Genomic DNA, 27853 nt, shown 5'->3' on the forward strand with positions numbered 1-27853 from the left:
GCCTATCTTTCCTAGGCTTCGCAATCACTTTCTTGGAAGAAGGTTAACCTGACACTGCAAGAGCAGAGTCTACTGCTTGGGCAAGGATAAAGCCCTTCAACACCAACTTTGATCACAGTCTGCCAATGCCCTAGGTCCAAAGGACTAGCAGCCATCACATTCTTCATCCAAGACTGCAAAGCACAAACAATAAACACATTTGACATGCAGGTTTTGTGGTGTAATCTTATGTCCACAGGCCACATATTTCTTAAAGCCTGCAGCCTCATTCGCAATCTTGCATGCAAGCATTCACACAACACACTTAAGAGAAAACGGCAGGGGAAAGTCTACAAGACCACCAGTTGAAAAGCTGTCAGAAAATTGACAGCTAAAGTATAGAACAATACCCAAAAATAATCTCTTAAATCCTTCTTGCTAGTATTAACATATTTAAATATGTATAAAACAAGAGACTATACAGAAACCAAAGGCAAAGTGGTAGTCTAGAGGACTTTCTGAAACTTCTCGGAAACTGACTTATCTGTTATCATGAGCACAGGCTTGGGAATGTGTCCATCGTCTAGTGCATCAAACAGGATCTGGAGACAGTAGGGGCAGCAGTGCATTATGGGATTAGGGAGGAGCTTGAGCTTTTTAAACTAAGTTTAGTTGCTGGCCTCATATTCATATGGACCCAATATATACATCTGTTGATTCAAACAGAAAACACAACCATAGTTCTCAACCTTCCATCTCTAAAATGAGGAACAAATGGGAAACTGCGGAACACATACCAATGCCTTACTAACAACTTCAACTAGAAAGGTTACAGGATGGTTAAAATATGCTGGTTTTACTTGTAATAAAGCTCTTTTAATTAATATAATTCATTTCTACTTACTATGGATATCAGTTAAATTCTTTACACTGAATGTGTGACAGACCCTTTCAATGTGGAACTTTGAGGAACGTGAACTTTTTAAGACACCAAATGAGGTATGTTCCTCATAATGAGATACACTTGAGAGGCATGAGCACAACATCAGATCCACTATTCACAGTTTAAGACAGGAAGTGGACCACAAAACAGCAAAAATAGCCTCTCCCGATTACAATATAACAAAGATAAGGACGGGGTGGACTCAGAGAAAATAAGTACGACTCTTCATTTGTCATGACTTTTGGATCCAATACATATTTGATCAGAGAAGTATTAAATAAATGTTACATTATGTAAAAATGATTAGTTGTCTGCTGAAATATTACCAGACACATGTAATATGGTGTTTAGAAGAGCTCCAGCACTCTTTCTTAGTTTCTAAGAGGTCATAAGGAATCCCAGTGCATTTCTAATTTGGCCAACATTGATGGTACAGCCATAGTGGGATGTAGATATTGCAGGTGTTATGCTCTTTTGTAAATTTGTGATTAAAGCACAGAATTCACATACATATATCTTTGTTCTTCAAATAAAACTAACAGAATATTTAAGCATAACATATTTGGAACACCTTGGTGACATCCAGTGAAAAAAGATAAGTAATGCCCTATGCAAACATACCTCAAAACATACAACTGCACATTTTACATTTATTTTGATCATTAGAATTGCACACAAATCCTCAAAATATGGGAACATTTCTACAATGGGGCCAGGCCAGGTCCAGTGGGAGGAAGGCCTCCCTGTTGTAGACGGAAGCAGTAGTTTACAAAAATCACAAAAACTGATCAGCCAAAGAAGAGCCATAAAGATGATTAAAGTGGACTGTTGAGGATAAAGTAATTATGTATTTTACTATTATGCAAAAAGCCCAGAATTTCCAGACACAAGATATACAAAATGATTAAGAGAGAAATTAGAGGAAAGAAAAATCCACACTGTCAGAAGCTTCAAATGAAAATGTGTGTTCATTAATACGACAGATTTGTGAAAAACAGTATATAGATTAAGAAACTTTGATCTGTTTAGAAAAAGAAGCTTCTGAGGAAGTGTGAAAAAATATAAACAAAACTATGGATATTTGAAAAATATAAAAAAGAAATATGACCATGGGAAAGAAAGAGAATTGATATGCTGTAATATTTATGCAAAGGAGAAAGCCAAATTAATCAGTATAAAGAAGGTAGCCCCAAAGATATATTCGAAGAGAAATATAGGCAAAGGCATCCAGATATAGAACATTTCACAATAAAAAAATAATATCACAAAGAGGGAATACAGAAAAGAAGATTAGTAAAGTAGAAGTTTAAAAAATAGTAGCTGAAGTTTTGCAGTGCCTCTGAAGTGAAATATTTGGTATAGAAGGTCTAAATACAGGTTACATTGCAGCATGATGGAGTGAGTCCCCAAATTTAGGAGAAGCAGGAAGATCAGGAGACATCTGAAGAAGAAATATGGGCATAGGAAAGAAAAAAATTAATATGGTGTAATATTTATGCAAAGGAGAAAGCAAAACTAACCAATACAAAAAGAGCAGCACCAAAGATATTTGAAGAGAAATACAGGCAAAGGAATCCGGATATGGAAAACTTTACAATACAAAAAATAAGGAGACAAAGAGGAAAAGTAGAAAAGGAGATTAGTAATGGAGAAGTTAAAGAAATAGAAAATGAGATTATGGAGTACCTGCAAAGTGAAAGATTCAGTGTTGAAAATCTAATTTAGAAAGCACCACAACAGGATGGAGCAATGACTATCCAAAGTAAGGGGAAAACAGTGGAACAGGAAGCAATTGGTCAAGTGCCATAAGAAGACATTTTGAAGCCTTCGACAGGAAACCAGTATAAACGTTCACTTGAAGCTAAATATCAAGGGAAGGCACATGAAACTGTAGAAAGTCTGATGCAGTCAATGTTGACGAGTGATAGGCCAGTGAGTTCCAATATGACAGAGCAACGGATGGCACAGGATGAAATTGCTGAGAATGTGTCACAAGAAGATGCTATAGAATGCCTGCAGAAAATGGAAAACAAGGGATGTGCCCTCAGTTTGGAAGAAAATGAGCTAAGAGAAGAGTTGCTTGACTTAATAGACACAGATATATTAAGATCAGTGAAAGAAATAGACTGCTGAAGGTCAATAAAACCCCAAAAAATCAGAAGTCTGATAAAACAAATGAACACAGTATTCAGCACTGTCCATAATGATCCATGCAATATAACAGAAGTAAACAGGATATATTACTGTGCAGCTAAATTAATAACTGATAAAAGTCTACCACAAGAACACAGGGTAGTGAGGGAAAGAAAGAGGAGAAATTGAATACCATCATGGAAGTATCGGATAGAGAAAACTATAAAGAAATTAAGACAAGAAGTGTCACTGTTAAAAGAATACAGAAGAGGGAATAGATCAACAAAAATACTAAAAACCATAGATGTGATAAAAGCAATGCACATTATTAGAACAGACCAGGATCTATCATGCACTACCGCAAATAACAAACTGAAAGGCATAATAATGTGGCCAGACTGCTGCACTGGGGATTGTGCAAACATTATGACACTGAAGTGGCTGAAAAACTCTGGAAACACGAGCCACAAAGCATCACAGAAAGTGATGAAGTTTATATCACATGGGATCACCCATTACCAACAGTTCAAAAGATAGATGCTAGAAAACCAGATATAGTGGTCCATGAAAAGAAGACTGAAGTGACATTGATTGCTGAAATTGCCACACCCAGAGACTACAGTATGCTGCGTACACAGAGACACAAAGTCAGAAAATATCAAGGATCTGCAGGGAGAAACTAGAGCAATGTGGAAGAAAGAAACCCAGACAGTTCCAATAGTAGTAGGAGTAATGGGTCTTATGAAAAAAGACTCTACAATCGTATTTAGATACGCTACCAATCCATATAACCCCGTACGAACTGCAGGAGGAGTCATTACTGGGCACACTGCGGGTGCTGCAAAGAGCACTTTTGGCTGACATCAAAGATTGAAACAATACTAATTTCATGAACTTTAATTGTACTTGGAATTAGGAATGGGGTCCATTCCCGTCATGGTATTAGAAACCCAAAAGATTTGGAGAAATTAAAAAAACAATTAAATAAATAAATAAATAGCTGCTCCTGAAAAGATGTATGGTGTTTTAATTACCCACAATACTTTGCTGATGTATGCAAGTTATTGGCAATACCTGACAATCTTGTGGGAATGGTCACAAAGAAACACCAAGTCAACAGTGAAACTAAAACATCAAAAAACATGTCAGTCTTTTTCATGTTCAAATCACTTGCAGCTGTATCATCAGGAGTATGTCCAGAAATGGAATTAACGGTAAAACACAGATGTACGAAAAGTGTAACAATACATGTTACTACATCATTCTTTATAGAAGTGATTTATTTCTTTGTGCAAGTCAATTTTTTTTCGTGGTTATTTAAGGTTTTCAATTTTACATTACAAAATGTGTTGGAAAATGATTTTCCTATTTTTATTCAGCATCATGTGATGTCCTTCTATACAATTACTGCAGTATTCATCATAGAAGGGATGTCTTGCCCCTGGCAGCCAGACGTTTGACCAGTGTGTGTATATATATATATATATATATATATATATATATATATATATATATATATCTATATAAATACAGACACACACATACATACATACACACACACACACACAGAAATATATATATATATATATATATATATGGGTGTAACTGAAATGATCTAAACATCTGATCGACTGTAAAATGATAAACAGTAAAATTTCTGAAAGTAAAAAGCTCTACAATGAAAAATAACTAAACCGTAAAACGCTGACAAAATTGGAGTTATACTAAGAAAGAGTATATATTTCTCCACTGTTGTGCAACTTCTGAGTTGGTATATATAAATTAGCAGGGAGTGTGGGGGTTTGCACGAGGGCTTCTCCAGTAAAAAAAAATTGAGAAAATGTGGGTCGACTAAGTCATTTCCTGTGTGGCTAGATTTTTTTTTTTTTTTTTTTTACAGGGGCAAGCTACCATGCAGCCCCCATGTTGGTGGTTGCACCCCCACACTCCCTGCTAGTTATACATACTAACTCTGAGATTGCAAAACAGTGAGGAAAGAGCATAAATCCTTTCTTTGTACAAAAAGAAGTTATTACTCACCATAATGTTCCATCTGTGTTGTCCATTTTCATTCTTCCTCAACCATTGGGTTTGGATTCGACTAGGCCACTTTTTCTAGGTTGTGAAACACTGAAAGCTCTCAAGCTCCTCTCTTACCCAAAAGCACTAAAACCCCCTCCTTACTTCAGATCTTGTTTGCAGTCCTTCAAGCTAACCAATTACAGAAAGGAAGATAACAGTATCTGGAGCTCATTAAAGGAAATTGGTTCCTACAGCATCACATTATCCTTCCAGAAGTCAGACTGGGGTTTGAGGGAGGGAAGTTGAGGAAGATTGAAAAATGGACAACACGGATGGAATGTTACGGTGAGTACATAACTTCTTTATCTGATGTTGTCAATTTTCATTCATTCCTCAACCATTGGGACACAGTCCTCAGCTACCTAAATCCCAGGAGGACTGTAAGGAAGGATATTCTTGTGCACCGCTGAGCCAAATGCTGCTCTTCCCCTAGAGACCAGATCTAATCTGTAATGTGCAATAAGTGTCAGGATTGGCCAAAGCTGCAGCTGCGAAAATATCATCCAAGTATGATCTGGATAAACAAAAACTGAGGAAGTCACCACTGACCTGGTGGAATGAGCTTTTGAAGGTTTTTGCAAGGACAAATACAATCTCTCATACACAAATGAAATACAGTCAGTCAATTATTTAGATAAAGTCACTTCAGTAACTGGTTTTCCCAATTTTGTTTCTGAGAAAGAAATAATTGATCTGATTTTCTGAACACTTTTGTCCTATGTAGATAAAATCGTAACTGTGAACATCAAGCAGATGCAGCAAATACTCTTCTTTATTTGAAAAATTTGGAAAGGAGATTGGGAAATTGATTAATACTGGATTCTTACACCACCTTAGGAAGGAAGGATGGACTGGTTTGTAGGGATACCCTGTCCTTATGAAAAATCAAAGAAGGAGGCTTAGATGATGGTGCTTGAATTTCTGATATTCTTTTAGCAGAGGTAATCACTACTAAAAATAGTTTTCCATGTCAAAAATTTTAAATTGCATTTAGTTGATGGTTCATTTAGTGGTTGAGTTAATGACTGTAAAAGAATATTTAAATCCCATGAGGGAAAAGGATCTTTAAAAGGGAGTCTTAGAAGAAAGGATCCTCCTAGAAATGCTTTACAGACTTTGGAAAATGCCAAAGATGAATTACTCCTTCCCATATGAAAATTAGAAATGGCAGCTAGTTGAACTTTAATGGTAGAAGAAAGTACAGTTGTGTACACCTACCATAAATGTAGATGTTAGAGTGTCTTCACTGTTGCAGTCATGACTGTAGGGTTCTCCCCTGCCGGCAGGCAGCCCTCGGTCGGCCAGAATCCCAAAGTCTGGGTCTGGCATCGGCTGTACAACCATACTCCCTGACGTCAGAGCACCAGGAGTACAAAGGTGACAGCCAACGTCATCTTCTCCAGTTTTTCTTGCCCCAGATGTCAGGAGTCCCAAAATGATAAAGGTCCCATACCCTTTGCAAATACACCTCAGAAGAATGGTGAAAAAAGGAACCATAAAAAAGTAAAAATAAGAGGGGACAGGTGGGAGGGAAACCCAGACTGCAACAGTGAAGACACTCGAACATCTACATTTATGGTAGGTGTACACAACTGTACTATGTTCATCGTGTTTCACTGTTGCAGTCATGACTGTAGGGTAGAATCCCAAAGCTGAAAGAAAGGGAGGTGGTCATAAAGAAGAAGGGGCGGCTAAAAGGCCCTGCAAGACTGCAGAGGCAAAGCCTGCCCTAGACTTAGAGTAGAGAGGTAGATTGTAGTGCTTAGAAAAAGTATGCATTGAACTCCAAGTTGCAGCTTCCAAAATGTCTTTGGTAGGAACACTCCCCTGAGGAAGGCCGCAGAAGTGGCAGCAGCTCTGGTGGAATGAGTCCGTATACTCCCTGGGATTTGCTTTCCATGGTGTGAATAACAAAATCTGATTCCATAAGCAATCCATTTAGAAATGGTCTGTTTTGAAATGGCTTTACCTTGGGAACTTGAAGCATAAGAAACAAACAATTGTTCTGATTTTCTGACGTCCTTGGTTCTGTCCAGGTAAAAACGTAATTGTCTGTGTACATCCAAGGAATGTAAGATCCTTTCCCCTTTATTTTGAGGAGTGGGGAAAAAAGTTGGCAAGTGGATAGTTTGATTTAAAGCCACTTTACAAACCACCTTAGGCATGAAGGTAGGATTAGTCCTCAAAGACACCCTGTCTTGATGAAAAATAATATATGGTTCCACAGCCATAAGAGCTTGTAACTCTGAAACTCTCCTGGCAGAGGTTAGGGCTAACAGGATAGCTGTCTTCCAAGATAAAAACTTGATGTCAGAAGAGGCAGCAGGATCAAAAGGAGGCAAGGTTAGTTTTTCCAAAACATAGTTGAGATCCCAAGCAAGAATGGGAGGAGATCTAGGAGGTCTTAAATTCTTAGCTCCTCTGAGAAACTGTCTCATGAGCTGGTGGGAAAAGATTGGAGGGTCTGTATTATAATGAGCCGAAATAGCAGAGGCATGTATCTTAATAGAAGAGAAACAGAGACCCTTATGTAAGAGATCTGTCAAGTAAAGTAAAATTGAAGAAATGTTCGGAAGAAGAGGATCAGAATCCTGAGTCTGCATCCAGGAACAAAATCTTTTCCATTTTCCTGCATAAGATTTTCTAGTGCTAGGACGTCTGGCTTCTAAAATGACATCCATAACCTGCTTGGGTAGGAAAGAAGAAATCAAAGGCCCTGGATTAACCAGGCCGCCAGGCTGAGAGTGCTGACATGAGAGTGTAGAACCTGACCCTGATGTTGGGACAGAAGGTTCGGAGACTGAGGTAAAATCCAAGGGGGCTCCAGACATAGGTTTTTTAGAGTTGGGTACCAAAACTGCCGAGGCCAATTTGGGGCCAGCAAGATTATCATCTTGGGCTTGTCCTGTTTTATCTTTAATAATACCTGTGGAAGAAGAGGAAGAGGCGGAAAGGCATATCCCGAGAGGTTCCTCCAACTGAATGATAGGGCATCCACTTTCCAAGCTTCTTTGTGGAAAGTCCTGGTACAAATATTCTGTAGTTGATGATTGAGATGGGATGCAAAGAGGTCTATATGAGGACATCCCCAGACTGCTGTTATCATCCTGAATATTTTGGTGTCTAACATCCACTCGTGTGGATCCGAAAGGTTTCTGCTCAGACTGTCTTGCCAGGATGTTTTGCTTCCCTGGTAGAAATTGAGCTTGAAGGTCCAGATTGTAAGCTAGAGCTGTGTTCCACAGATCCATGGCTAGTCTGCAAAGAGGGTAGGAATGAGATCCCCCCTGCTTGTTTATGTACCACATAACTGTGGTGTTGTCTGTCCGTATTAGTAGTTGTCCTGGTTGTAGAAGATTCCTGAAAGCCATTAGGGCTTTCTGAACGGCTAACATTTCCTTTAAATTGATATGCAGGTGCTTGTGATCCTTTGTCCAAAGGCCCTGCAGACAGTTGCCCTGAAAATGGGCTCCCCAAGCATAATCCGACACATCCGTGGTTAGAGTCTGACTGGCAGGAGGCAGACAGAAGGGTTTCCCTTTGTTTAGAGTACACACCCTGGACCACCAAAGAAATTCCTTTTGAAGGCAAGGCAGGACGGAGATCAGTATGTCTAAACTGTGGCAATGCTGAGACCATACACTTTTTAGGTACCACTGTATTTTCCTCATGTGTAGTCTTGCATATGGTACGAGAAGGATGCAGGAAGCCATGTAACCCAGAGCCTGCAGGAATTTCCTTGCAGATAGTTGAGTTAAAGTTGCCAAGGTTTTGAAAGTTGAAGCCAGCTGTAATTGTTTTTCGGATGTCAGAAATGCCATCTGGGTTGTGGTGTTTAGAAGAGCACCCAGAAAGGTTATCTGCTGTGAGGGTGTCAAATTTGACTTTTTTATGTTTACAGAAAATCCCAGGAACTTGAGGATGTTTTGTACAAACTCTAGATGCTGGAGTAAGACATCCTTGCTGTCTGCCTGAATTAGACAGTCATCCAGATAAGGGTAAATTTGAATCCCCTTGAGTCTGCAGTAAGCTACTACTGGAGCCAGGCATTTGGTGAAGACCCTGGGTGCAGTAGACAATCCAAAGGGCAGCGCAGAGAATTGAAAGTGCCTCGATCCGGCCTTGAACCTGAGGTATTTTCTGCATTCCTGCCTGATGGGAATGTGTAAATATGCCTCCTTTAAATCCAAAGTTACCATCCACGCATCTTTGGATAGCATTGGAAGTAGCTGCTGTAGAGTAAGCATCTTGAATTTTGGAATTTCTAGAAAGGTGTTCAAGACTGACAGATCCAGAATGGGTCTCCATGAGTTTTGCTTCCTGGGAACTAGAAAGAGCCTTGAGTAAAAACCTTGTCCCATCTCTGAAAGTGGAACCAGTTCTATGGCTTCCATAGCCAAAAGTGCTTCCACCTGGTTTAAGGCCTCTGTCCATTGATGTTTTGGAAGGTCGGGCCATCCCGCTTGGTCTTGGCAGGGTATGAAAATGGAATTTGTAACCTCTTAAACCCACATCCAGAACCCACTTGTCTTGGGTTATAGGAGTCCAATTTTGATAAAAAAAAGAGAGAGTTTTCCTCCGAGGGGGGCTTCCAAGCAAGAAGTTCCTGCAGCCCAACAGAGGGAGTCATTGAGTTTGTTTCCTATGAGTTTGTGACCTATCCTCTCCTCCCCTAGGGGTGGAAGCAGTCCACTGTCTTGGTCTATAAGTGGCTTGTGTTTGAGGCCTTCCTCTGGAGCATCTATATCTACCCCTCTGAGGCCTGTCTGAAGTGGGAAAGGACCAATTTTTAGAAGGCCAATTCCTGCTAAATCTTGGTGGCTGCACTTGTAAGAAATCTTTAACTGTTTGCATGGATTTCGCCTTATCCTCCATCTTTTTAATCACCTCTTCAGCTTTTGATCCAAGCAAAACATTATGCTGAACAGGAGCATCCAATAATTTAGCTTTTACTTGTTCTGGCAAATTTTGTTCCTTTAGCCATACATGCCTTCTAATGACTGTACCAGAGGCAGCAGCCCTACAAGAAGCCTCCAAGGCATCAAATCCACAGTGTAAACCATGCTTTCCAACTTGTTCAGTGGCATGCAATAAGTCATGTAATTCCTTATCTGCATAGGCAGAAATGGAAGTAAGCTTTTGTTTTAAAACAGACAAGAGAAGTTGCTGGTATTTCAGCATATGAAACTGACAGTTTAAAGCCCTAATGGACAAAGTAGCAGAAGTGTACACTTTTTTGCCCCATCTTTCTAAAATCTAGAATCCTTTTCAGTGGGAAAGGGGTTTTTGGCAGAAGCGGCCTTAACTCCCTTAGGACCCTGAGAAATGGTTTTAGGGTCAGCAGAAGGGTTCTTGTATAAAAACTGGTGGGAATCAGGAACCCTGTAATATCTATCAGTCTTAACAGGAGCAGGAGGAAGAGAGTCAGGGGTTAAGTTAGCCTCCAAAAAGGCATCATCCACAATATCCAAAACAGGAGGAATAGCCAGGGGGCTACGTTGGGGAAGAAGAAGAAAATCCCTTAGTCTTTTCTTAGATTCCGAATACTCTTGTCCTTCCCAGTGGAAATGTTCCCTCATTTCATGCAAAGTTTCCCCAAAAGAGAAATCCTCAGGGGGAGAAGCTGAAGGAATGGATTCCTCAGCATCAGAATCCTCATAAGGAGGGAAAGAATATTCCTGGTCAGAAGAAGAAACTGAAGAAACAGAAGCCTGATCAGAGGAATCATAATAAACATCCTGCCTTGGCCTTTTATCTGGAGGGGGCTGTGAACCCCTAATCATAGTAAGTAAATCCTCCGCCATCTTGAGTAACTGTTTCTGTGACTTGGGAGCCGGTTCAGAAGAGGCCTGTGTTGCAGTCTTTGGTTTTGAAGGAGTCTTTGCCTTTGTCTTTGGCTTTGCCTTTATAAGAAGCTGAGTAGGCCTAAAAACCCCTTCGGAAGCCGGTACCTGCACATCGGCTCCGGACCCATCCGAAGGAGCATTGTCCGAAGGTCCTGCCATTGAAATATTTAAAGGCCTGGTTGGCTCCTCATGAGAGTCTGTTTCGGCCATCAGTTCTGAAATGGCCGACGACAAGGGCTGCAAAAGCGCCTCACTGACGACGGCGAACCTGAAGCTGGCTCCGGTTGTGCGCTATCATCAGATTTGGACCTCGGAGGCCTGTCTTTATCCTTGCGACGTTTGTGAACTCCGGTAGCGGGAACCGTATCCGACATTTTGTAGTTAAAGCACCTACCGAAGTAATGAAAAGCAAAATCGTACCTGCGTTTAATTGTACGTTGATTGAATCTAGCACAAAACCGACAACTAGCTACGTCGTGGTCAGGGCCTAAGCAAGGAATACAGTAAGAATGAAAATCCTTATGAGGTATTTGCTTCCCACATGAAATACAATTATTAACTTTTTCTGACATCGGAGTGGAGCAAGAAAAAAGTTTCCCCAACAGGGTACTTAGCTTTGAGTGGAGAATAAAGTCTTCGGACTGAAGTTTTATCAGGAAAAAATTGTCAGGAGTCAGCCGACCGGCACTTGCGAACTGCTATCACCGCAAGGCAAGAAAGACTGGAGACGATGGCGTCGGCTGTCAGCTTTATACTCCTGGCGCTCTGACGTCAGGGAGCATGGTTGAACAGCCGACGCCGGACCCAGACTTTGGGATTCTGGACGACCGAGGGCTGCCTGCTGGCAGGGGAGAACCCTACAGTCATGACTGCAACAGTGAAACACGATGAACACCTAGCTCCTTCGTTAAAAAAATGAAGTTAGGAACACAAGTACTTTGGGAAATGGAGTGGAGAAAGAATCAATGTCTTTCTGCAACAGCCAAAAAACAAATCTTTTCCATTTAATTTAGAGAGTTTTCTAGTGGAAGCTTTGTGGGATGGTGGAAGAATGTGATGGACAGGTGAGGAGAGCCTGGTCTGTCTTGCTGTCAGAAGAATTGGAGAAACCACATGGTCAACTTTAGGTGTAAAACATTTGGCTGTGAGGCCAATAAATAGCAATGAGGATAACTGTGCTCTTCAATCGAAATGCTGTCTTAAGAAATTTGGGGATTAGATGGGTTGGGAGAAATGCATATGATGATACCGGGAAACCAGCCGTGGAGAACTGCATCTCTCTGTGACTCTCCCTGTGGGGGGATCAGGGCAAAGAACCTTCTGCACTTGTTGTGGCGAGATGTAGAAAGATCAAGTCAAGGTTGGTCTCATTGATCGAACATCTCTTCCTCTACTTTCATGTTGAGAGTCTACTCATGAGGCATTAGAATGCAACTGCTCAATTTGTCCACTGTCACGTTGGATTTCACAGGGATGTGCTTTGCTATCAGAAAATGACTGGATGAGATCGCCCACTGGCACACTTTCAAAGCTACTCGACAAAGGGGTAAAATTTTTTTCTTCATTGTTTGTTGATGTACCAGATCACTGATATATTGTCTGTTTGAATCACAATGGTCCGGGACTGGAGAATGTTTTGGAAGGCCTGCAATGCTAGGAGGACAGCTCTCATCTCCAGAACATTGATATGCAAATTGGCCTCTTTGGGGGACCATGTGCCTTGGACTGTCTTTCTAAAGAAATGCCCGCACCCCACTCATTCAATTGGGAAGCTCCATGGTCACTACGGCCTTGGGCTGAGGAAGAGTGAAGTAGTGACCTTGAAGAACTTGAGAGAATTGAATCCACCACAGTAGGTAATTTTTGCATGCCTGAGTTATCCTGATCTGGGTGAATAGAAGATGGTGGAGGATAGACCATTGAGTTGCTAGAGTCCACTGAAGGATTCTTATATGGTATCTTGCTAACGGAACCAGAATTACTGTAACAGGCATTGACCCCAAAGCCTGAAGAATCTTTCAAGCTGAGAGGAATTTTGAAAGATCTTTTTGACATGTAAACATATTGTTTGACTCCTTTGCAGAGGAAGAGGGGCTGTCAAGGAAACTGTGCTGAACAAATCTTCTATGAATACTTGAGCTGGTCCCAATTGAGATTAGTTGTGATTGACAGTAATTTCCAGGTGAGGACATAATTGGAGTACATAATCTCGAGCCCTGATCCGATGATGTCTTATCAGAGCAGTTATGAGCCAGTTGTCCAAATATGGACATACCCGGAATTCTTGCAGTCTCAAGTGAACTGCTACAACTGCCATGTATCTGGTGAATACCCTGGGGGCTGTAGTGAGACCAAAGGGCAAAGCCCTGAACTGATGATCACTGGCTCCCAACTGGAAGCGTAGGTATCTTCTGAAGATCTGTCAAGCACATCCAGTCATCTGTGTGGAAAAGGCAGAATGGACTGAACCATGACCATCCAAACTTTGTGTAGTGAACTGACTTGTTCAGATTGCTGAGATCCAAAACTGATCTCAAGTCCCCTGTTTTTTTGGCACTGAAAAGAGTCTTGAGTAGGTTCTGCACTCCTTCTGGTCCGGGGGACTTCCTGGATGACTTTTTCTAGCAGGTTTTTTATTTGTAGTGCTGCTGCTTTCCTCTGATTGGGTGGAATATTGTTTACTGTTGAAGGAAGGAGAAGGGAAAAGGAAAAGGGTATTATATAACCTCAGGAAATAATCCTCTGCACCCATGAATCTTTTGTAAACTCTAGCCAGGGTCTCTGGTGAAGGGTAAGCAACCACTGACTGCCTCTAGAGTTGGACACAGTCAGGCCTCCTTTTCAGGAGCGCTGATAGGATCTGTCAGATAAGTTATCTGTAGATCCTTAGTTTTGCGGGCCACCTTTGCTGTGTGGATGGCATTTTCCGTTAGTTCCTCCACTGGCACAGGGGGGAATTCTATTTCCACTTGGATCTGGGAAAGGACCGTGGGACTTCTTAAACCACATTTTCTGACCACCTCATTGATTATTGGAAAAAGTCCTTTCAGGGGTTGAAAAACATATATCCACGGCAGACAGGGTCTTTCCTTCCTGGTCACACCTGAATAATGTGCTCTTAAGCTCGGGGCCAGACAAAGAACTTCCATCAAAGGGGGCATTGACAAAAGAAGGCTTGAAGGTCTCCACAAAATCAAACAGGTGCAGTCAGGCATGTCTCCTAATGGAAATGCCTGTACCTGCTTGTCCTTGAGGCACCTCCAGCAGCTGGCAAGATGAGCATCATGGACGAGTTGGAAATGGACTGCAGGATAGCCAACTGAGAGGCAATCAAACTCTCAACCTCAGAAATAATGGTCCCAGGGAGGAATTTGGTGAGTTCTTTAATCAAGTCCCTCTGGAGTCTGATGAAGTGTGCCAAACAGTTCAGCGACTGAAGCACAAAGGTCACTAAAGCATACACACACTTCCCAAATCTGCCCAATACCCTAAACTCCCTTTCAGGGGGATGAACAAAGGAACTTTGCTCTGCCAATTCTTTGTGGCTGCCGCTATGACCATGGCATCAACTGGTACTCCTTTGCTCCAAAACTCCCTAACCTTTGGTGGTGCTAGAATCCCATCTGGTCTTTTGGGGATTGGCTCAACGCAGTCAGATTCCTTCCATGCCCACAGAGAGACCAAAAAAATAAGCTCATCAGCAGGCAGAGTTACACAGGCGGTAGAAAGGAGCATCAAAGGCTTCTAGGAATACTGCTTCTTCTTGGGATGGGTTATCAGTACACTAACCACCCCTCTGTTTAAGGATCTCACGAATGTCTTCAAAGGAGACGTTATCAGTTGATGATCTTGGGGACCCTTTAACCTCATCGAAATCAGTATCTTCCATGATGGACTCTTGGGGAAGAGTCCAAGTGCCTCCGTTTGAACTTTCTATTCTTAGGGACTTCTTCAGTGGGATGTTCTGGAGAAGAATCGGAAAATATCAATATACCCTGCTGGATGTCCTGGACACTTTAAACTGGCTGTCCATGTGGAAGAGGATAATGAGACTCAAGATGCAAACACAAGCAAGTTTGGGAAGTTGGATCCGAGGAGGTTGGAAATGTCCTTTCCCTTGCAGGAGAAAAAACTATCTACTACCTCAAAGATGGAATGCCTCAGACAGAAAGAAATCGATGGATCCAAGAAGACATTCTTCTGGATCATTGGCTCCTTCTGGCCCAAAGGCAAACCACAAAAGGCAGGAGTCAGAGCCAAGTTGTCCATTGCTGAAGCTCTGAGGGGATGAGACTGCTCTGATAACCTTGGAGTCAACGTCCTCATCCTGGATCCGGCGGTGATGCTATGGCTCTGGGAGTCCTCAGACTGTAACACACTCAGAACAGATGCATTCAGAGATCGCATCAGGTTAACAGATATAGCGATCCTCAAAACTGATATGGGTGGATCTAGGATGCCTTGGTCCAAATGCTCTAAAATCACAGGATGAGTCAGAGGAGAAAGGATTGGAGGGGGTTGTGCTGATAAAGGGCTCTGGACCCGATGGGGTTGGAGCCGGAATAACCTCCATTTGAATTTGCATCAAGAGGAATTTTCTCATCATCCTATCTACATTTTGTTCTGTCAGACTTCTGGATGATCGTGAGGACAAATCAATGGAGGAGGTCCTGGAATGATGATGCCTTTTAAGGAATGGGGATGGCAGCCAAGAAGTAATTAGATCCAGTGTCGGAGATTGGATCCAATGCTCACTGAGCTTCTGAGGATCCCAAGGGTTTAGAAATTTTTGGAGGAGGTGCCACACTCAAAGCCGAGGAGCTCAAGTGGTCCGAGGGCTGTTTTTTAAGGGTTTTTTTTATCCACTCTCTTGGGGGGTTGAGCTCCAGATGTTGTCTCAGATGTAGAAGAAGTAGGCAATAATCTTTGTAGAATAAGCTTATTCCTATGGTCTATAAGAATTCGGGGATAAAAGACTTGCAAATGTCACAAAAGGAATCTAAGTGGGCTAAGCCCAAACAATACACACACATGAGTTGTGTGTCACATAATGCTATTTTATGGCTGCAGGCCTTACATTTTTTAAAACTCAGTTGCAGTTGTTTTATGTCTGTTACTATCTTAGTTGCTTCTAGTAAAGATGGTTTAGCCTTTGATTTTTTTATTTTCTAGTAATTGCTTTTTTAGCAGCCATCATAATTAGACTCAGCATGGTCTTACTGTGTCTAGGCAATTCAGATTCTGTATCATTGCTCAAAAAATCATTTCCATAGTTACTCCAATTTGCTCACCCATTACCTCTGACAGTGTAGACTGCAGGGAATCTTTAAAGTCTACCAACTCAATACACTCCCAGAAAATGTTTCCAGTTACCTCTTTTTTCCCCATCACACCTACAACATGTGCTGTCTACCTGAGGAAAAATTCTTTGGAGCCTGCTTGGGGTATAAAAATACCTATATAAATACTTCCACACAAAGATCCTAAATCTAGATGTTGTTGCATATTTGTGAGACATACATATATCCTCCCACTGTTTCTTTGTGAAATGCTTATCCAAGCTCTCTTTCCAATCCTTCCAAACCTCCTCAGATTGATTTTTATAGTTATCATGCAGAATACTTCATATGCTCTATTAATTATTCCTTCCTTAATGGCAACTTCTGTTCTAGATTTTACCAAAAACTCTACCAGTGCTAGTCTTTTGTTTAGGATCCCCCTATTTCTTTCTCTTTGCCTATACTCCGATACCAATCCTTGATATGGAAGGCAATCTATAACCTGCAGTCCAAATAAGTTTTTGGAGTCTACCCATTCTATTACCTTTCCCTTTCTAGTTATTTGCTCCCAATACATTGGTTCCTTTGCCAATTTTCTCCAGTAAATTCCTGCGCCCTCTTGCCTATTGTCTGTATCCCAATTGCAGTCATCCCTATCGGCAGAATCTCCTTTCTCAATTCCCATATTGGTTTAGGTCTTAGACTACCTTCTACTACTTCATGAATATAATATTCTGTATGATTATTGTTGTTCTCCTTAAAGGTCTGCATCCAAAATCCCAGACTCTCCCTGCTGCTTGAACCCCCGTTTCATCATCATCTGTTTCCACTTATGAATTCTAGTTTTCAGTTTGTGCTATGTACAGGAGCCTTAACTGTGTTGGTCTGAAATACCCCTTCAACTCTGGTAATGCCAATCTGCCTTGTTCTACTGGAAGAATAAGCTTATCACACTTGACTCTTGCCGTTTTACCCTCCCATATAAAATTCTTCAGCTCTTTATTAATAACTATCCACAATTTTTCTCTGGTTGATAAAAATATGCCTGACCTGTGTATAAAACTAAAGGGACTAAAACATTTTAACTGCTTGCATCTTACTATCAATATCCATATAACAGAGCTTCCATTTCCTCAGTTTTTGTATAATCTTTGGTTTAGTCTCTTCTACATATCCTTAGTTGCTATACTGGTATAATTTTTAATCCATACTCCTAAATACTTCATTTTCTCATGTCCCCATAAGTATGGATATTGCCAAACCAATTCAGATGTGGGTACATAATTTACTACTATTGCTTCTGTTTTAGCTTCATTAATTTTATAAAGTACAGTTGTGCACACCTACCATAAATGTAGATGTTCGAGTGTCTTCACTGTTGCAGTCATGACTGTAGGGTTCTCCCCTGCCGGCAGGCAGCCCTCGGTCGGCCAGAATCCCAAAGTCTGGGTCCGGCGTCGGCTGTTCAACTCTGCCCACTGACGTCAGAGTGCCAGGAGTATAAAGCTGACAGCCGACGCCATCTTCTCCAGTTTTTCTTGCCCCAGATGTCAGGAGTCCCAAAATGAAAAAGGTCCCAAAACCTTTGCAAATACACCTCAGAAGAATGGTGAAAAAAGGAACCACACAAAAGTAAAAATAAGAGGGGACAGGAGGGAGGAGACTGCAACAGTGAAGACACTCGAACATCTACATTTATGGTAGGTGTACACAACTGTACTATGTTCATCATGTTTCATTGTTGCAGTCATGACTGTAGGGTAGAATCCCAAAGCTGAAAGAAAGGGAGGTGGTCATAAAGAAGGAGGCTAAAAGGCCCTGCAAGACTGCAGAGGCAAAGCCTGCCCTAGACTTAGAGTAGAGAGGCAAATTGTAGTGCTTAGAGAAAGTATGCACTGAACTCCAAGTTGCAGCTTCCAAAATGTCCTTGGTAGGAACTCCCCTGAGGAAGGCTGCAGAAGTGGCAGCAGCTCTGGTGGAATGAGTCCGTATGCTCCCTGGGATTTGCTTTCCATGGTGTGAATAACAAAATTTGATTCCATGAGCAATCCATTTAGAAATGGTTTGTTTAGAAATGGCTTTACCTTGGGAACTTGAAGCATAAGAAACAAACAATTGCTCTGATTTTCTGATGTCCTTGGTTCTGTTCAGATAAAAATGTAGCTGTCGATGTACATCCAAGGAATGTAAGATCCTTTTCCCTTTATTTTGAGGAGTGGGGAAAAAGGTTGGCAAGTGGATAGTTTGATTTAAAGCCACTTTGGAAACCACCTTAGGCAAGAAAGTCGGATTAGTCCTCAAAGATACTCTGTCTTGATGAAAAATAATATAAGGATCCACCGCCATAAGAGCTTGTAACTCTGAAACTCTCCTGGCAGAAGTTAGTGCCAATAGGATAGCTGTCTTCCAAGATAAAAACTTGATGTCAGCAGAAGCGGCAGGCTCAAAAGGAGGCAAGGTTAGTTTTTCCAAAACATAATTGAGATCCCAAGCAGGAATAGGAGGAGATCTAGGAGGTCTTAAGTTCTTAGCTCCTCTGAGGAACTGTCTCATGAGTTGGTGGGAAAAGATGGGAGGGTCTGAATTATAATGAGCAAAAATAGCAGAAGCATGGATCTTAATGGAAGAGAAAGAGAGACCCTTATGTAAGAGATCCGTCAAGTAAAGTAGAATTAAAGTAATGTTAGGAAGAAGAGGATCAGAATCCTGAGCCTGTATCCGGGAACAAAATCTTTTCCATTTTCCTGCATAAGATTTCCTAGTGCTAGGATGTCTGGCTTCTAAAATGACATCCATAACCTGCTTGGGTAGGAAAGAAGAAATCAAAGGCCCTGGATTAACTAGGCCGCCAGGCTGAGACTTCTGACATGAGAGTGTAGAACCTGACCCTGATGTTGGGACAGAAGGTTCGGAGACTGAGGTAAAATCCAAGGGGGCTCCAGGCATAGGTTTATTAGAGTTGGATACCAAAACTGCCGAGGCCAATTCAGAGCCAAGAAGATTATCATCTTGGGTTTGTCCTGTTTTATCTTCAATAAAACTCGAGGAAGAAGAGGTAGAGGTGGAAAGGCATATCCCGAGAGGTTCCTCCAACTGAATGACAGGGTATCCACTTTCCAGGCCTCTTTGTGGAATGTCCTGGTGCAAAAATTCTGCAGCTGATGATTTAGATGGGATGCAAAGAGATCTATATGAGGACATCCCCATACTGCTGTTATCATCCTGAATATTTTGGTGTCCAGCATCCACTCGTGTGGATCTGAAAGGTTTCTGCTCAAACTGTCTGCCAGTAAGTTTTGTTTCCCTGGTAGAAACTGAGCTTGAATATCCAGATTGCAAGCTAGAGCTGTGTTCCATAAATCCATGGCTAGTCTGCAAAGGGGGTAGGAATGAGATCCCCCTTGCTTATGTACCACATAACTGTGGTGTTGTCTGTCCGTATTAGTAGTTGTCCTGGTTGTATGAGATTCCTGAAGGCCAATAGAGCTTTCTGAACGGCTAACATTTCCTTTAAGTTGATATGCAGGTGCTTCTGATCCTTTGTCCAAAGGCCCTGCAGACAATTGCCCTGAAAATGGGCTCCCCAAGCATAATCCGAGGCGTCCGTGGTTAGAATCTGAAAGGCAGGAGGTAGACAGAAGGGCTTCCCTTTGTTTAGAGCACATGCCCTGGACCACCAAAGAAATTCCTTTTGAAGGCAAGGAAAGACAGGAATCAGTATGTCCAAACTGTGGTAATGCTGAGACCATACACTTTTTAGGTACCACTGTATTTTCCTCATGTGTAGTCTTGCATATGGTACGAGAAGGATGCAGGAGGCCATGTAACCCAAAGCCTGCAGGAATTTCCTTGCAGATAGATGGGTTAGAGTTGCCAAGGCTTTGAAAGTTGATGCCACCTGTAATTGTTTTTCGGATGTCAGAAATGCCATCTGGGTTGTAGTGTTTAGAAGAGCACCCAGAAAAGTTATCTGTTGTGATGGTGTCAAATTTGACTTTTTGATGTTTACAGAAAATCCCAGGAATTTGAGGAGGTTTTGTACAAAGTCTAGATGCTGGAGTAAGACATCCTTGCTGTCTTCCTGAATTAGACAATCGTCCAGATAAGGGTAAATTTGAATTCCCTTGAGTCTGCAGTGAGCTACTACTGGAGCCAGTCATTTGGTGAAGACCCTGTAGACAATCCAAAGGGCAGCGCAGAGAATTGAAAGTGCCTCGATCCGGCCTTGAACCCGAGGTATTTTCTGCAATCCTGCCTGATGGGAATGTGTAAATATGCCTCCTTTAAATCCAAAGTCACCATCCATGCATCTTTGGACAGCATTGGAAGTAACTGCTGTAGAGTAAGCATCTTGAATTTTGGAATCTCTAGAAAGGTGTTCAGGACCGACAGATCCAGAATGGGCCTCCATGAATTTTGCTTTCTTGGGACTAGAAAGAGCCTTGAGTAAAACCCTTTTCCCATCTCTGAAAGAGGTACCAGTTCTATGGCATTTATAGCCAAAAGAGCCTCCACCTGGTTTAAGGCCTCCGTCCATTGATGATCTGGAAGGTTTGGCCATCCGCTTGGCCTTGGCAAAGTATGAAAATGGAATTTGTAACCTCTTAAAATCACATCCAAAACTCATTTGTCCTGGGTTATTTGAGTCCAATTTTGGTAAAAAAGAGAGAGTTTTCCTCCGAGAGGGGCTTCCAGGCAAGATGGTCCTGCAGCCCAACAGTGGGAGTCATTGAGTCTGTTTCCTTTGAGACTGTGGCCTGTCCTCTCCTCCCCTAGGGGTAGAAGCAGTCCATTGCCTTGGTCTATAAGCAGCTTGTGTTTGAGGCCTCCCTCTGGAGCGTCTATATCTATCCCTTTGAGGCCTGTCTGAAGAGGGAAAGGACCAGTTTTTTGATGGCCAATTCCTGCTAAATCTAGGAGGCTGTACTTGTAAGAAATCTTTAACTGTTTGCATGGATTTCACTTTATCCTCCATCTTTTTAATCACCTCTTCAGCTTTAGATCCAAACAAAACATTATGCTGAACAGGAGCATCCAATAATTTAGCCTTTACTTGTTCAGGTAACTTTTGTTCCTTTAGCCATGCATGTCTTCTAATGACTGTGCCAGAGGCCGCAGCCCTACAAGAAGCCTCCAAGTCATCAAATCTACAGTGTAAAACATGCTTCCCAACTTGTTCAGTGGCATGCAATAAGTCATGTAATTCCTTATCCTCTGCACAGGCAGAAATGGAAGTAAATTTCTGTTTTAAGACAGACAAGAGAAATTGCTGATATTTAAGCATATGAAACTGACAGTTTAAAACCCTAATGGACAAAGTAGCAGAAGTGTACACCTATTTGCCCCATCTTTCCAAGGCTCGAGAATCCTTTTCAGTAGGAATAGGATTTTTGGCAGTAGCGGCCTTAACACTTTAGGACCCTGAGAAATGGTTTCAGGGTCAGCAGTAGGATTCTTGTATAAAAACTGATGGGAATCAGGAACCCTGTAGCACCTATCAGGCTTAACAGGAGCAGGAGGAAAAGAATCAGGGGTTAAATTAGCCTCCGAAAAGGCATCATCCACAATATCCAAAACAGGAGGAATAGCCAGGGGTCTTATGTTGGGGTAGAAGAAGAAAATCCCTCAGTCTTTTCTTGGATTCTGAATATTCCTGTCCCTCCCAGTGAAAATGTTCCCTCATTTCATGCAGAGTTTCCCCAAAAGAAAAATCCTCAGGAGGAGAAGCTGAAGGAATGGACTCTTCCGCATCAGAATCCTCATAAGAAGGAAAAGAATATTCCTGATCAGAAGAAGAAACTGAGGAAACAGAAGCCTGATCAGAGGAATCATAATAAACATCCTGCCTTGGCCTTTTGTCTGGAGGGGGATGAGAACCCCTAATCATTGTAAGTAAATCCTCCACCATCTTGAGTAACTGTTTCTGTGACTTGGGAGCCGGTTCTGAAGAGGCCTGTGTTGAAGTCTTTGATTTAGAAGGAGTCTTTGCCTTTGCCTTTGGCTTTGCCTTTACTTGAAGCTGAGTAGGCCTGAAAACCCCTTCGGAAGCCGGTACCTGCACAGCGGCTCCAGACCCATCCGAAGGAGCGTTGTCCGAAGGTCCTGCAACAGAGATATTTAAAGGCCTGGTTGGCTCCTCATGAGAGTCCGTTTCGGCCGTCGGTTTTGAAATGGCCGACAGGGGCTGCAAAAGCACCTCTCACTGACGACGGCCGAACCTGAAGCTGGCTCCACATGTGCACTATCATCAGATTTGGACCTCGGAGGCCTGTCTTTATCCCTGCGACGCTTGTGAACTCCGGTAGATGGAAGCGTATCTGACGACATTTTGTAGTTAAAGCGTCTACCGAAGTAATGAAAGGCAAAATCGTACCTTCGCTTAATTATACGTTCATTGAATCTAGCACAAAACAGACAACTAGCTACGTCGTGGTCAGGGCCCAAGCAAGGAATACAGTAAGAATGAAAATCCTTATGAGGTATTTACTTCCCACATGAAATACAATTATTAACTTTTTCTGACATCGGGGTGGAGCAAGAAAAACGTTTCCCCAACGGGGTACTTAGCTTTGAGTGGAGAAGAAAGTCATCAGACCGAAGTACGTAGAAATATTCCTCAGGAGTCAACCGACCGGCACTTGCGAACTGCTATCACCGCATGGCAAGAAAGACTGGAGAAGATGGCGTCAGCTGTCAGCTTTATACTCCTGGCGCTCTGACGTCAGGGAGCAGAGTTGAACAGCCGACGCCGGACCCAGACTTTGGGATTCTGGCCGACCGAGGGCTGCCTGCCGTCAGGGGAGAACCCTACAGTCATGACTGCAACAGTGAAACACGATGAACATCCTGAAAAAGGTTTGAAACTGTCTAAATATGTTCCACAGCACTATGTCCCTTTCTGGTTTTGTCAGGTATAAAATAATGCCATCTACAAACAGAGCCAGCTTTTCTTAACTACCATACCAATTATATCCTTGAATTTCTGAGTCCCTTACTGTCTTTGGCAGTGGTTCTAAATATAATGCAAACAACAAAGGAGAGAGAGGACATCCCTGCCTGGTTCCTCTGCTCAAGCAGAGATCATCAGAGAGGACCACACCCACTTTAATTTTCTTCTCCAATCCTTCATATATCCTCATAATCAACCTTATAATTTTATCAGGGAATGCAAATGCCTCTATTGCTCTGCTCAAAGTCCCAGCTTACTCTGTCAAATTCTTTCTCTGCATCAAGAAGCGCTAGCAACAGTGGTATTTTCTTACATTCTGCTTCCCTCAGGACCATCAATGTTCTGTTTATGTTGTCAAATGTTTGCCTTCCCTCCACAAAACCACACTGATCCATAGCTATCAATTTTGGCATCACTTATGCCATTCTTTTAGCAATTATAGACATAAATACTATATAATCATGGTTTAGTATTGAAATGGGCCTGTCTGAAGCTGTATCTGATGGATCTTTACCCTTTTTAGGTATTACAGCTACTACCACTTTCTTCCAGGATATTGGTACTTCTCCTCCTATTAAAATACCATTAAACACAACCTTCCAGATCTTTATCAATTTTCACCTCTTAGCTTCCAAACTTCCACAGGAATATCATCTGTTCCTGGGAACTTTCCTGTAGATTGGTTATACATCACCATTTTATCTCATCTCCTCCTATCCTAACTGTTAGTAATTGAGCCTCATCTACCTGTAACCTTGGCATATTTAATTCTTCCATAAACATTTCCATTTGTACCTTTTCTTGATTTCCATATTTTTCTGCTTTATACACACTTTCACAGAATCTTTGTTATCGGCTCCCTAAACTTGGTGACAACCCTTTCTGCTTTCTGTTGTCCGAGTCTTTGTGCCAAAAGTTTTTGCGCTCTAGAGTTATCAAAAAAATTTGCTTAACAGTAGTCTTTTTAAACTCATGCATATTATCAAGATACTCCCTTTTCTGTTTAGCATTCTGCAGTCACTCCTCTTCTTGTTTTGTGAGATTCCCCTATTTTGTAATAGTTTAACATTTGTCAGGCCCTCTAGTAATTCTTGTTATTTATTGACTGTATCCCCCTTTCTTTTATTTCCACCCTATTTTTAAATTCCACTTAAATTTTATCCCACTCCCTAACCATATTTTCAGAAGAAATTTCAGTCTTCTGTAACATCGCATGAATGATTTCCACTGTCCATTCCTTAAATTCCTCTCTTTTCAACAAATAGGTGTGAAAGTGCCAGTGTCTCATTTTTATTTCATTACCCTGTGTTTTTATTTTAATTACTGGTCAATTATCTGAAATAGCTATTGGGTACGTATCAAGACCTTTAATTAAATGCACATGTTCCTGTGAAATGCAAATTCTGTCTAGCCTAGCCCAGTTTTTGCATCTTGGGGAATAATATGCAAATCCATTCCAAACTCTAGTACTGAATTCACATATTCTATACCAAATATTTTCAGAAATGTCTAACAATCTACACTCCTTTTGTATATTTTCCCTTCTGAGCCCCCCAGGCACATTTTCACTGTTGCAAATCAAATTCCAGTCCCCACCAATAAGTAATATTCCTTGCTGAAAGCAGATTATTTTTTCCAGAATTTTCTTAAGCTCCATTATAGCAGTTTTTGGTGGACTGTAAATACATGCCAGTGTAATCCTTTGAGCTTGCCAGCAGCCCCTTAGTACTACAAATCTGCCATTAGTATCTTTTATATTTTCTTCTATTATTATTGGAGCTCCTCTTGTAATTAATGTACTGGGGATGCCAGTGCATTTTTTTGTGCCAGTCCCAAGCCCAGATATATGTGGAGGGTTGCATCAGGAAGGGCATCCGGCGCAAAACTTAGCCAAATAATTCATGCGGACACCAGTAAATATTTACATACCGGATCGGTCGAGGCCCGGGTTAACGACGACCGCCACCAGTACTGTTAGTCAACAGAGTGCTGGCGGAAATTGGGCTACTGTTGGCCAAAGGAGGAGTAGAGGTGGGAGGCATGGCCGAAGGCAGGAAGAGAGGAGAAAGGCTAGGACTGTGGTAGTGAGGGTCGGAACTTTGAAATGTTGGCAGTATGACTGATATGAGGAGCGAACTAGCCGATATGATGGACAGAAGGAAGGTTGGTATATTGTGTGCGCAAGAGACCCAGATGGAAGGGGAGTAAGGCTAGGTGTATCAGAAGTGGGTTCAAATTGTTTTATCATGGTGTGGATGGGAGGAGAAATGGCGTAGGAGTTATCCTGAAGGAACAGTATGCTAAGTGTGTTTTGGAGGTGAAGACAGTGTCGGATAGAGTGATGTTTATGAAGCTGGAAATTGATGGTGTAATGATGAATGTTGTTAGTGCATATGCTCCACACGTTGGGTGTGTGATGGATGAGAAAGAAAAATTTTGGAGTGAGTTGGATAAATTGGTGATGACTGTACCCAAGGGTGAGACAGTGGTGATTGGAGCAAATTTCAATGGGCATGTTTGGTGGAGGGAACAGAGGGGATGAGGAAGTGATAGGTAGGTATGGTGTTAAACAAAGGAATGGAGAAGGTCAGATGGTAGTGGATTTTGCGAAAAGAATGGACATGGCTGTGGTGAATATGCATTTTAACAAGAGGGAGGAGCACACGGTGACATACAAGAGTGCAGGAAGATGCACACAGGTGAATTAATCTTATGTAGGAGGGCCAGTTTGAAGGAGATTGGAGACTGTAAAGTGGTGACTGGGGAAAGTGTAGTTAGGCAGCATAGGATAGTGGTTTGTAGGATGACGTTGGTGATCAAGAAGAGGAGGAGTGTGACGGCAGCACCAAGGATCAAATGGTGGAAACTGAAAAAGGGTAATTGTGAGGTGGAGTTCAGGATGAGTTAAGACAGGCATTGGGTGGCAGTGAAGAGTTACCAAATAGCTGGGTAACTACATCAGAGCTAGTAAGGGAGATGGCTAGAAAGGTTCTTGGTATGACATCTGGACAGAGGAAGGACGACAAGGAGACATGGTGGTGGAATGAGGAAGTACAGGAGAGTACACAGAGAAAGAGGTTGGCAAAGAAGAAGTGGGATTGTCAGAGAGATGAAGAAAGTAGACAGGAGTATAAGGAGATGAGGTGCATGGCAAAGAGAGAGGTGTCGAAGGCTAAGGATAAGGCATATGAAAGGTTGGATACTAAGGAGGGAGAAAAGGACCTGTACCAATTTGCTAGACAGAGGGACCGAGCTAGGAAAGATGTGCAGCAGGTAAAGGTGATAAAGGATAATGAGGGAAACATACTCACAAGCGAGGAGTGTGTGTTGAGGAGATGGAATGAGTACTTTGAGGAGTTGATGAATGAAGAGAATGAGAGGGAGAGAAAGTTGGATGATGTGGAGATAGTGAACCATGAAGTACAATGGATTAGCAAGGAGGAAGTAAGGATAGCTATGAAGAGGATGAAGAATGGAAAGGCTGTTGGTCCAAATGACATACCTGTGGAAGCATGGAGGTGTTTAGGTGAAATGGTGGTGGAGTTTTTAACCATATTGTTTAATGAAATCTTGGAAAGTGAGAGGATGCCTGAGGAATGGAGAAAGAGTGTTTTGGTACCGATTTTAAGAATAAGGGTGATGTGCAGAGCTGTAGTAACTACAGAGGGATTAAACTGATCAGTCACAGCATGAAGTTATGGGAAAGAGTAGTGGAAGCTAGGTTAAGAAGGGACGTGACGATTAATTAGCAGTATGGTTTCATGCTGGGAAAGAGCACTACAGATGTGATGTTTGCTCTGAGAGTGTTGATGGAGAAGTACAGAGAAGGTCAGAAAGAGTTGCATTGAGTTTTTGTAGACTTAGATAAAGCATATGACAGGGTGCCTAGAGAGGAGTTGTGGTATTGTATGAGGAAGTTGGGAGTGTCAGAGAAGTATGTCAGAATGGAACAGGATATGTACGAGGGTAGTGTGACAGTGGTGAGGTCTGCGGTGGGAGCGATGGATGCGTTTAAGGTGGAGGTGGGATTACATCAAGGATCAGCTCTGAGCCCTTTCTTATTTGCAATGGTGATGGACAGGTTGACAGACGATATCAGACAGGAGTCCCCGTGGACTACGATGTTTGCAGATGACATTGTTATCTGTAGTAAGAGTAGGGAAAGTACAGTTTTGTACCTACCATAAATGTAGATGTTCGAGTGTTCACACTGCTGCAGTCATTACACTTGGGTTATCCTGCCGTCAGGTGGTCCCGCAGTTGGCCAGAGTTCCAAAGTCTTCGTCCGGCGTCGGTTGCTGCCGCCTCTTCCCTGACGTCAGTGCACCAGGGGTATATAAGATGCATCCAACGCCATTTTCTTCAGTTTTTCTTGCCCCAGATATCAGGTGCCCCCGAGTAGGCAGGCAATACATATTGTTAATAAAAAATATACATATAAAATAAAAACAATACCTTCAGTTACAAGCAAATACACCACAAAGGTTGTATAGGATAGAAAGGTATAGATAACTCCAGCTAGTTCAGAGGGGATGGAGGGAGGGTAACCTGGACTGCAGCACTGTGAACACTCGAACATCTACATTTATGGTAGGTACAAAACTGTACTATGTTCATCGTGTTACACTGCTGCAGTCATTAC

General features: G+C 42.0%; 1 protein-coding gene across 1 annotated transcript in view; it reads right to left on the reverse strand.

Moving 5' to 3' along the window:
- Positions 1–27853, reverse strand: part of DNAJC16 (DnaJ heat shock protein family (Hsp40) member C16) — a 1387609-nt gene that overhangs the window by 398519 nt on the left and 961237 nt on the right. The gene's annotated exons all lie outside the window — the stretch shown is intronic.

Source organism: Protopterus annectens, chromosome 2.part0 (assembly GCF_019279795.1).
Source record: "Protopterus annectens isolate FY-2018-M chromosome 2.part0, PAN1.0, whole genome shotgun sequence".
In the NCBI taxonomy this organism is placed as follows: domain Eukaryota; kingdom Metazoa; phylum Chordata; order Ceratodontiformes; family Protopteridae; genus Protopterus; species Protopterus annectens.